Genomic DNA, 11,147 nt, shown 5'->3' on the forward strand with positions numbered 1-11,147 from the left:
CGTATGCAAGAGCAATTTCAAAATGTTTCTGCCTCTCGACATAAATCTCAGTTTTACTTTAAGGAACCTTGAATGTTCCCATGAATGCATCTGTCAGTGAAATCTACACAGGACCAAGTTATCTCATCAAATGGCTACAACTTTCCTAATGCTATTGTAAACATCCACAAAAGATAGGTGGCACAGCCAGCAGGTAAAACCCAAGGATGAAGTGAAATAATGTGCTTTCGTAGAACCAGAAAGATGTAAAGCAGGGCTGAGGAAGAAAAAAAGGGAAAGGAAAGAGGCTTGTGTATTTAAAACATTGTAGTCTGGACTTGGCTCAGCATGTTGGTCTGTAACATGTAGTCAGCCTTTAATTTAATAACTACAGTGGTATCTCTACTTACAAATGCGATCCATTTCGGGGTGCCGTTTGCACCCCGAAAAGTCTGTAAGTAGAGTGCCACTACTGCACGTGTCCAAAGCACGATAGAGTGCTTCTACGCATGCGCAAAACGTGCAAATAGTTTCTGAGCATGTGCGCGGGGCGAACCCGGAAGTAAACACTTCTGGGTTTGCCACATTCGTAACCTGAAAGCAAACATAACACAAGGTATGATTGCTTATTTAGAATCAATATTGCTTATTTAGAAGCAAGAGTGTGGTAGAAATATCTTAACCTATTTTTACAGTAACTGTAATCTATACTGCTCTTAATTTACATCCATTTAGCAAAATGATTATCTTTTATGCATATTCTCACATATGGAAGAGAAACATAACCTAGTTTTTACCCAATAGTTGCATTCCCAGTTGCAATGTACCTTAACTCAGAACATTATGATTAAGTGAGGAAATGCAATAAAATCATAATCTACTTCTGCATCTCCATTTATAATTGCATAAAGACAGAGCTATTTCACAGAAGTTCTGTTTAAATATGCTTAAGCATACACCCAGCAACCGAATTCAGTATATGTTAACTGAATTCAATATATATTATCAGTTAATCATTGAACTGTGACATTTCACTTGAGTTTCAGGGTAATATATCTCTTCTTAATAGCAGGTAAGTTGATATCAAACAGATTTTGGATTGGAATGGAATTGCAGAGCATGCGAGGTGATCTGTCTGTTGTTTTTCTGGTTGTAAATATTCATGGAAGTAAGGTGAAAGAGCTGTTAATTGGCCAATGCACCAGTAAACCAGCAGTCAACATGGCAAAGTTGTATTTTGCATTTCCTCCATCTTATATGTCAACTCTGTATGTTATACTAGAGCAATGAGTTCAGAGAGTGCTACTAGTCTGGCAACAGACCCCATTAGTGTTTTAACAAAGTGGCCATTGCACAAAGGGGTTGTATTTCCCAGGAATAAAGACTGAAGGAGACATTTGTATACCTTTCAGCACTATGCTTATGGTATCTCAATAAACATCAAGGCATCTACGTCCAAGCAAACCTGCGCACATGATATGTAGCAATAGTCTCATAATGGGATTGCAGCTGTCAGGCAGCTTAGCAGGAATGATTTGCCACATTTGCCTTTAACAGCCTACTGAAGTATTGACAGCGCAGTTGCTTTGTGTCCCATCACAGCTACACATACCATGAGGCGTAAGGATTGAAAATATACCAAGGTGCTGTCTTTATTATTAGTCTATTTAGTACTTTGAATCCAAAGTGCTTTTTTGTTCTGTGCCTCCTCTGTGCTTGGCACTTCAATTTTTACAAATCAGAGATCTGAACAGCTTGCTCCTATGCATGTTTACTTCAGCCGCACTTTGCCCAATGAAATTGACTTCCAGCTTGCAATTGTGTATGTTCATATGAGTCTAGCTCCAGTGGCAGTCTTTTTGAAGCCACCCAGAATCTCCCATATGAATTTGGCCTCTGTCTTATACTCTTCCTACTGAATCTTCCTACTGAATCAGTCTTAAAGTGGCACCACAGAAGCTGCCTTTGTGTATTCTGCAGCCCTGATCATGCAGCATTCCAGAACATGTTGCTACACTGTCTTTTCTCAGTGTGTGGCCGTTTGGGTCAGGGCCAGGAAGATTTGGGACATCAGGAATGACCCCAAAGGCACAGCCCTGCTTCCTCTTAATCATGTGGAGTTGCCGCCATGCAATTAACCTATGAAGGGGGCTACTGATTTCATGATCAAACTATCAGGTGTGTGCCTAAATTCAGTTTGAATTATCAGCTTTTGGCATGGCTAGGCTGATCTTGCTGTACCCAGCACTGGAAGCCAATTTGCTAATAGGTTTTGATAGGGTCTGGAGAAGCAAAATGAACACCTTTAATATGACATTGTGCATAACAACACTTTTATCAAATCACCATCTCCAAAATAATAAGAGATTTGCACCTTTAATGATGCTCTGTTGCTTCATTAACAGATAGCACTGTGTCTTCTCTGGGGAAGGAATAAATCCTTATACTTGTGTTGAGAAAAATGAGCAAGAGAGAAAGATCAGCATGAAGGTGTTATGAGGACATGGATATCCTCCTCCTAATCCACAGCGATTAGTGGCATATCTGCATTGATGCTACTTTGCATAAGAATATCCTTTTGCCCTTGACTTTATCAAAGGCTAAACTTAATGGGCCAGGAGCTTTCATTCATTTCAAACTAGGTTACATCCAAGATGAATTTGGCTCTCAAATACAAGACTGAGTGGTTGGTAATAACATAAAAAACCTGTAATCAGGAGGACTTAACCATTCTGTCCTAGCAGTCAGCAACCTCCAGCTACTGTAGCGACATTGCATCAAATAACTATGAAATCCTAGGGGGGTGGGGAGAGTCTTGTTTTCATCATAAATACTCTTCTCAAATTAGTATTTAATGGATTTGCACAGAGTTTGGTAGCTGCAGCTTGCAATACTAACTTTTGTAGTGCTTTGGTTAAATTGGTAATCAGCCTAAAAACGTTTTAGGACTGACGCTTTTTGTGTCTTAGAGGAGTGAATGAAAACTGTATATAGGTGTCTTTTTCCGATGTAATAGGCCTTTCTCTGAGTCTCCTTCCTGTCAGAGATGATGTGGGTGGTGTTTGCAGAAAGTGCCTTGTCAGTCGTGGTGCCCTGGTCTGGAGCTCATGTCCTATCTAGCACCAGCTGAAGGTTACTTTGATCAGTGGTGAGAACCACTGGTTTGGACAAACCATGCCTATTTTTCCTGGGCCTGACATTATATATGACATCAGGCATAGACAAGTTCAAGCTGTGGCTAAAAGATGAAGAGTGGAAAGTAAACTTCGAATGCAAACCTTTGCAGCAAAAATTGACACCTTTTGATTTGGCATCAACTTTTGGCTGTAAAGGAAGAATTGGGAGGGCATTTTGAGTGTACTCCTAATTCTTCCCTTACGTTCTCTACCTTGAATTGAAAGGTTCTTCCTTTGCAGAGGCAGCTTCAGTTTAAGTGGTGCCTGCAAAAGGGGGGAAAATGATCACTTGACGGCACATTTAGTGTGTGCTCCTTATTCTTTCCTTTGAAATACAAGTACTATCTCCTGGTGTCATCAGGTGATTGGCAGAATGGCAGCTGGGAGGGCCTGTCCAGTTGTCAAAGTGGAGGTGGGTTAGTTCAACATCTGTCCTGCTGGCTGGATCTAGTTTTCCATCTGTCATTTAGATTGACTCACTTAATTCTGACCTTACGATGAAATTCTAGCTGCTTTGCTTCCTTGTGTGGCTTACTTGGTTTTATAATTATTTTAAATCATCCTTTGTATGGTGCCCTAAACATTCTCAACATCAATCAAATAAATAATAAATAAAAGTTCCACATGTTCCTATCAGAATCCTACACAGGCAAGAGAAGGAGTCAGGGTGAAAAGGCAAGCAGACTCAGTTTCTGCCTCTCTTGGCTTGGCTCTGTCCCTGCCTTGTCACAGTTCAGCTAGAACTGACCCTTCTAGCTTCAGTCAGATTTACTCTACTATAGCCTGTGAAGAGCAGCAGGGAGCCTAAACCTGTGTCAACCCAATCACGGCCATGGTGGATGATCTGCACCTAGAGATGGCTGGGCAAAACTATATCCTGCTCTATTATTAGTTCTTGCAAAAGCTTTTGTTGCCAGTGACAATGAGGTGTTTGTTACTATGGGATTAGCTGGTGCTTCAGGACCTATCTCTGTTGTATATATGCCTGGCAAAGACAAGCCAATACTGCATCTTCATGCCTGAAAAAGCTAAAGGAGATGGATTTCTCCAGGTCGTACAACAGGGGTCAGCAAACTTTTTCAGCAGGAGGCCGGTCCACTGTCCCTCAGACCTTGTGGGGGGCTGGACTATATTTTTTTGGGATGGAGATGAACGAATTCCTATGCCCCACAAATAAGCCAGAGATGCATTTTAAATAAAAGGACACATTCTACTCATGTAAGAACACGCTGATTCCGGACCATCCGCAGGCCAGATTTCTAAGGCAATTGGGCCGGATCTGGCCTCCAGACCTTAGTTTGCCTACCCATGTCATACAATGACAAAAGGCACAGAATCTTTGTCCAAAAAGGGGGGGACAAACCCATCATAGGGAAAATCTTGTTCTAGCCCCACATTATTGCAGTGTGTATATGATGCACATTATTCCCATGTACAGGCAGCTCCCCATTTGTGCAGAGGTTGCATTCTGGGTCATTGCACATGTCAGTGGTCATGCATAAGTCCATTCTGGCCCCATCCCATTTAGGGGCAAAAAGCAGCACACGCAAAAGCGGTTGTGTGTACATTGGTTGCATGCAAAGTGATCATTCCCTGTAAACATAATGCCAGTCATTTCAATGTGTACATGATGCAAATTGTCAAAATACTCAAAATTGGGCATGGATTCAAAGTTTGGTACCATCGATGCATTGATGACAGCCTTTAATGAACACCCTTCTCATCCGAATCAGGCCCTGAAGCCACTCTGCTTACTCAGTGCCTTTTCATGGTTGGCAGCTAATGGGACAACTAAGGTGGTATGTACACAATACTGAGCCAATGGAAATTGTTGTTTTGTATGAAGGATCAGTGTACTTACTATTGCTGAGATGCAGCCCTTTCTGGTCACTTAGGTTCATAGACTTGGTTCAGAGAACTTTCCAAATGGGGTTTTTGTTCTCTAGAAGCCCCAACACTAAAATCAAATCCCAGAATTTGAAAGTGGCACAGCAGCACTTTGTGGTCAGCAATCCCTCTGTTTACACAAACTTAGCATAACATATATTAGACTTATTTTCCTAAAATCTAGCAATTTTAGAAAAATAAGCCTGAGATATAGAATTATTGATGGTTTGCAAGAAGGCACTACGCAAAGAGCTCAACTCCATAAGGCCCTTATAAATTACGTGAACCTAACCATGTCTCTTGACTGAGAGTTTGCCAATTGATGCTAAAGTACAGTCTGTAATGCATTTCACAGTAGGTAAAACTGTGTGGAATACAATGCCATTTCTGTCTTAGAGTTTACATAAAGCTCCTATGTTTATATAAACATATAACAAACATACTATTCTGCTCCCATATAAGATTTGGAAAGTCAAACAAAGAAGCTCTGCTTTGCCTTCATGACACAAAAGATATTGTCCATAACCCCTTTTAGCTTACCAGCTTCTTTCAAACAACTATAACTTCCCAGATGTACTTTGCATTTTGAAGGCCTTGTTGACATACTGCTAGGGTAATATGTCATGCATCATGGATCTTGGCTGGGTTCCTAAAGGCGTTTCATCAAGGGAAGATGACACTGAACCTCATGGATTCTACTGCCCCTTTCTGCATTTATATATTTAGAAAAAGCTGAGCTGCATATTCAGCTCTTTTGAAAACACATACACTGTAGTCCCTTTGCCAAAAGAACATACGTATCTGTCAGAATTTAAACCTTTGAAATAGTGCTTTCCTTCTATTTTCTTTCTTGACATGCATTTCCTTGGTTCTTCCATGGCTATTTGGGCTAAGCTAGTGGGAATGAGGGCTGTCGAGAGCTGCCATGGCTTTTACTTGGTGATTTAAAGATGAGGGACAGTCACTCATCTTCTTGCATCAGGACAAACTTCCGTCTTCCTAAAAACATCATGACTAGAAAAAGTCTCAAATATAGGTTCCAAAGAACTAAGTGAATACCTAGTTTGGTCCTATTTGCTCTCTTTCTTAGGGGGAGTTGGGGGCAAGTTCCTTTAGGAGGCAACTGGCTCAGCAGTCTTTTGTAAGGGTGGACAAGGAAATAGAATTATTTAATATTATTTTATTATTTTATTTCTACTTGATTTCATTTTTTAAAAAAAGTTATTTCATTTTCCATTTGCCTGAACTGCATTCATGTTGCTTTTGTTTTTCATGGGTTATTAGTTCATTTGTTTTTGTTTTTCATTCATTTTCTCTCCTATTTATTTCAACAGGAGACCCAGCCAGTCTGATGTTGCCTAGAACTTTGGTGTTTTCCATCCAAATGTCATGAAATTTGAAGCCATTCCCGCATCAGACCTCCACATTTCAGACAGATGGGACCACATACCTCCATTTTATAAGCCCCAATTTATATCTGACAATTTCATTGCACTTTCTCTTCCTCCGTCCCTAAGAACTCCTTGTGAGCTGAACACAAAGCTCTAGCCAAGGTAAAGCCATGCAACTAGAAACAAATGACTTGAAATTAAGCAAACTGTCATTTTCATTTCATTCATTTTAATTCCCATTTGTTTCCACTATAAAAGCAACTGAAACAAATGGGGCTTCTTTTCATTTTCCATTCATTCTTTTTTTTAAATGAATGTAACCTCTAGACCCTTGCAGTGAAATGCACATTCTAATGCAAAATAGTATTGGTTTTGGTTGCCTTGACAATAAGGGTGTACTCCTTGCTCCTACAGCAGCACATTAGCTGCCTACCTAAACCTGCACCCAAAACATAAAGATGAAATCGCAGTTCCACTATGTGTCAAATAAAAATTGTGATTAGACTGCAGTAGGCCAAGCACTTGGTCCGTGTTGCAGCCAAGGTCAGGCTCTGGCTGCCATGACTCTCCAAAGGTCCTCTTTATGCCTGGTGCTGCCACCACCACCCCTTTAACACAGATGTCAGTGTTTGAACTTGGGCCTTTCTGCATGCAAAGGATCTGCCCTGCCCCAAAGCTATGGCCCCTACCATCGCCAAAGTCACTGTCAAGAAGCAATGCTAGGGATGTCTGAAACACTGTGTCAAGGTCTATAGAATTTAATCCCAGCTCATTTACAGTAACCGTTCCAAGTCTTTAATTTGAAAAGGATGACTAACAGATTTCCAACGAGTCTTTTTTGTAGGGGCCAGCACTGCAGAAACTTGGTTTTAATTTAAAGGATGCCCCTGTCAATGCAAAGTGGCTGTTAATTACTCTCCATATTTTATTCATGGTCCCTTTAGAGACTCTTTATATGAAGGCAATCTAAAGACAACATAAATGAGAACCTTGCATAGCATTTTTTCATAAGCTGCGGTGTTTTCTCCTGTCATTTCAGCATTGCAAATCTTTTGGATCTCAAGCGTGCATAGGAATGCCTGTAGCGAGAAGAGGAACCGAGTCAATTATAAATAAATATAGGCAGCTGGGAGCATTTTTCAATAAGCAACAATAATTTTAAGAAATCTCTCCTGCCACAACGTCCCCTTTTATTTTATTTTGTCTTTCTGTCTTCTGTTTCCTTGTTTGGAGGTGAGCAGGGTGGTGGTGGTAATATATGAACCTGAATTACATCTTGTAGATGCTAGTTGTGGGTAACTGGCAATGTTATTTGTTAAGTGTGGGAGAGGTAATATTAGGAATGGGTGGATCAGTTTGGCGCTTGATTTGTATTTTTTATTTGTATTAAAAAACTAATAATTTTATGCAAGAGATGTTATATGTGCATGAACACATACCACCCAGAACACAGAAAGACATAATTTTTTAAAACAATAATAATGGTTGAGGTTATTTATTCATGAGCTACATCTTTGCCACCAGCAACATACAAAAATTGAAGATCAGGGTAGTTTCTACAACAGTGTGATAGAAATATACCTGCATGGTACATAAATGAAGGATTCATCTAGAGCAGTGGGTCTAGAGCAGGTATGGTCATGAGGCCATACCAGGTTGGTTGCAGCAAAGCTATTGCAGCCATGTTGGATTCCAGCTTAGGCTGACCAGACCACAGGAGCACTACATGCATGTCAGGACTAGGAAACAGTCTTCTGATGAGATGCTTATGTTATCCATTTTCACAAGTGCCGCAATGTGGCAGGAGAAAGGCGTGAGACATTTTTAATACTGTGCATATTGTTGGCTAACCACAATATGCTTTTCTAGCACTATTAACTATAAATCAGAAGTGTAAATGTGACTGTAGGTTTCATGTTGCAGCTTGGGAGTCAGAGACCTCACTCCTGTCCGTAACCATGCTGCAGCATTTGGCATTAACCAAATAACTCTATTCAAAGCAGATTTCAGAGTTTTCATTTCTTCCATGTCTTTCACCTGCATATTAATTAGCCAGTTGTTAGCTTGAAAAATTCAAGCATACTCTTGTAAATTGCCTCATGTAGGATAAGAACTAGCATAGTGTAATGGTTAGAGGTTTGACAGTGGAAAGCTGCTTTGAAATCTTCACATAGCCATGAAATTCACTGGGTGACCCTATACCAGTTCCTCACCATCTCGCAACATAACTAATTCCATTGTGATGGAAGGGCTGAAGACACCAGGCGTGGCCAGTTTTGGTGTCATTAACCAACATGAACAATGGTCAGGAATGATGGGAGCCGTCCATAATAGCTGGGTAGCACTATGTGGGCTATTGCTGATGTCTTCCCTCCCTAGATAAAGGACAATATTTATTTGCAGTTTGAGCTTTCTTTGCCTACTCTGAATAGAGGCAGAACTGTGCTGCTAAGAATTTCTTTAGGCAAAACTAAGAGTTTTTTGTAATTCTTAGGGGAAAGTTTGGAAAGCCAGTTAAATTAAATAAAGATGGTGTTCATAGACTTGGGACAGTTCTTCTACAGAGCGGTGTAGCTGCCCTAAGAACATTTACTTATCTGGGCATAAATAAAGGATGATTGTGGGAAATTAGAATGTTTTGGAAACCCACGCATTACTCATGAAGATTAATTACAGAGCCTTCTCCCATTGAACTTAGTGCAAAAAGATCCCGTTGGCACTTAGCAAGCAGACTGCGCCCACAGTTGGCTTTGTTTGTCTTGTAATGTCAAATAATCTTTCAGACACTCCATCGACCTAGTATATTCCAGCCATCATTTATTCATCTCTCTTGGCTAGACTCAACAGAATCTTCCTGTGAGTGTAGTTGGCCAATATTTTGGAAGACAATCTCCTTGGGGCATGGTGACCTGTGGTATGGAAAGAATGCAAGCTAAAGTGATATATCCATGGTTTTTATTTACTGTCAAGTTGGTGAGTGGCACAGTGATGTTTGTATTCTTATCACTGCGTGCTAACATATATATATTGTTGTGAAGCTCACTGGCATAACAGACATGGTTTCAGCAGAAAGATGAAAATAATGGCTAGAAGTCACTTGCCTGAATACACACTTTGACATATGCAGTAAACAATAATCAAGGTAGTACATTTTAGGTAAATGCATTACAATTGGCATGATAGCCTAATTGCAGAGAAGGACTCACTTTTGTCTGCTATAACAACTAGGGTTGTCTTCTTGCAGTGATAGTGTCTATAATTTACACACACAGATGCTGTCCCTCCCATTATGTTCTTCAACTGGTCACAAAATTATTCAGGATGGTGCGGGGAGCCAAGCAGACTGTGAAGAGCTTCAAAAAATATATATTTACAAGCCAGCCCAATCTCTTAGTGGTGCAAGATTCCAGGGGTACCAGCCGTATTTACCAGGGTCTGTGTTTCCTTTAAAAATGAGACACAGTGGAGACTGTAGTGTCTTTATGAAAAATGGTTTATTTATACATATATATAACCTGAGCCTAAGACGGAGGGCTCCAAGAGGGTCCTGTTTCTCCCATTACTGCCTCCTTGGATTCACATTGCTCTGATCCTCCCTTTTCCAGCTTGCAAACTGCTTGCAAAATGCAATTCTTTTTCCTTCTGCTTACATCATCACCAGCAGCAAAACCAAACTAAAAACTCTGCTTTTGCCTCTGATATCTGTCTCTCAGCTCAGGATGGCTGGCATATATTTTTTTCTTCCATCAAACATTTATTGGCGTCACTTACAAACATTCAGAATAAATAGGCCAATGTGATCTCGTCACCATTTCAACAGTACAGTCATTTGCCAAAGGGAAGAAAAGGCAAGCAATCTATTTCACCTCTGTAGGTCTCCAGCAAGGGCAGGGTCCTGTAGCGTACTTTGGCGGCAGAAAATCAAATAGAGGAACTTAGCTACTGTCTTGGTGAGCTCCTGGTCTCTCCCTTGTAATAAGAAGCGTATAACCTCTGTCTCAGGTTTCCATATTGGGATACATAGGTGGTCTAAGTATTGTTGGCAGAGATCATCATACATTTTACATTTAAGGGCCATGTGAGCTAGAGTTTCCACCAGGTGGGCATCACATGGGCAGATCCTATCTCCTTGTGCCATACCCGCAAACCTACCCCAAAGGAGGTTAGAAGGATTACAACTGAACCTAGCCAGCGAAAAAGCCCTTCTTTCCTGCGGGTTAAACAAAAATTGTAAATAATTAAGGTTAAATTCCTGCACCCAAGAGAGTCGAAAATAAAGAGGGGGACATGTTTTTTCCACAGCTGAGATTAGTTCCTGGCGATCTATGTCCCACAGCCTAGTTTTTAACATGGCCTTGGAGACTGAAAAAGCCACAGTACCCAGGAGATCCTCTGAAAGCCCAAGTTGCCTTAAGGTAAAGGGTAAAGGGACCCTTGACCATTAGGTCCAGTCGTGGCTCAACTCGCTTTATTGGCTGAGGGAGCTGGCGTACAGCTTCCGGGTCATGTGGCCAGCATGACTAAGCCACTTCTGGCGAACCAGAGCAGCGCACGGAAACGCCGTTTACCTTCCTGCCGGAGCGGTACCTATTTATCTACTTGCACTTGACGTGCTTTCGAACTGCTAGGTTGGCAGGAGCTGGGACCGAACAACTGGCGCTCACCCCGTCACGGGGATTCAAACTGACGACCTTCTGATCGGCAAGTCCTAGGC

General features: G+C 41.0%; 1 long non-coding RNA gene across 2 annotated transcripts in view; it reads left to right on the top strand.

The window, feature by feature from the left end:
• The window catches only part of LOC310677040, a 41,844-nt gene extending 34,181 nt beyond the window's left edge, over window positions 1–7,663 (top strand). Inside the window, exons 3-4 of one of the 2 annotated variants that reach the window (XR_014510886.1) lie at window positions 6,377–6,595; window positions 7,473–7,663. This is a non-coding gene — a long non-coding RNA (uncharacterized lncRNA). Of the gene's footprint in view, window positions 1–6,376; window positions 6,705–7,472 lie in introns of those variants that run through there. The other variant, XR_014510887.1, reaches the window with a different exon arrangement.
• The last annotated feature ends 3,484 nt before the right edge of the window (window positions 7,664–11,147 follow it).

The sequence above is a fragment of the Podarcis tiliguerta genome (assembly GCF_965153285.1).
Source record: "Podarcis tiliguerta genome assembly, chromosome: 4".
In the NCBI taxonomy this organism is placed as follows: domain Eukaryota; kingdom Metazoa; phylum Chordata; class Lepidosauria; order Squamata; family Lacertidae; genus Podarcis; species Podarcis tiliguerta.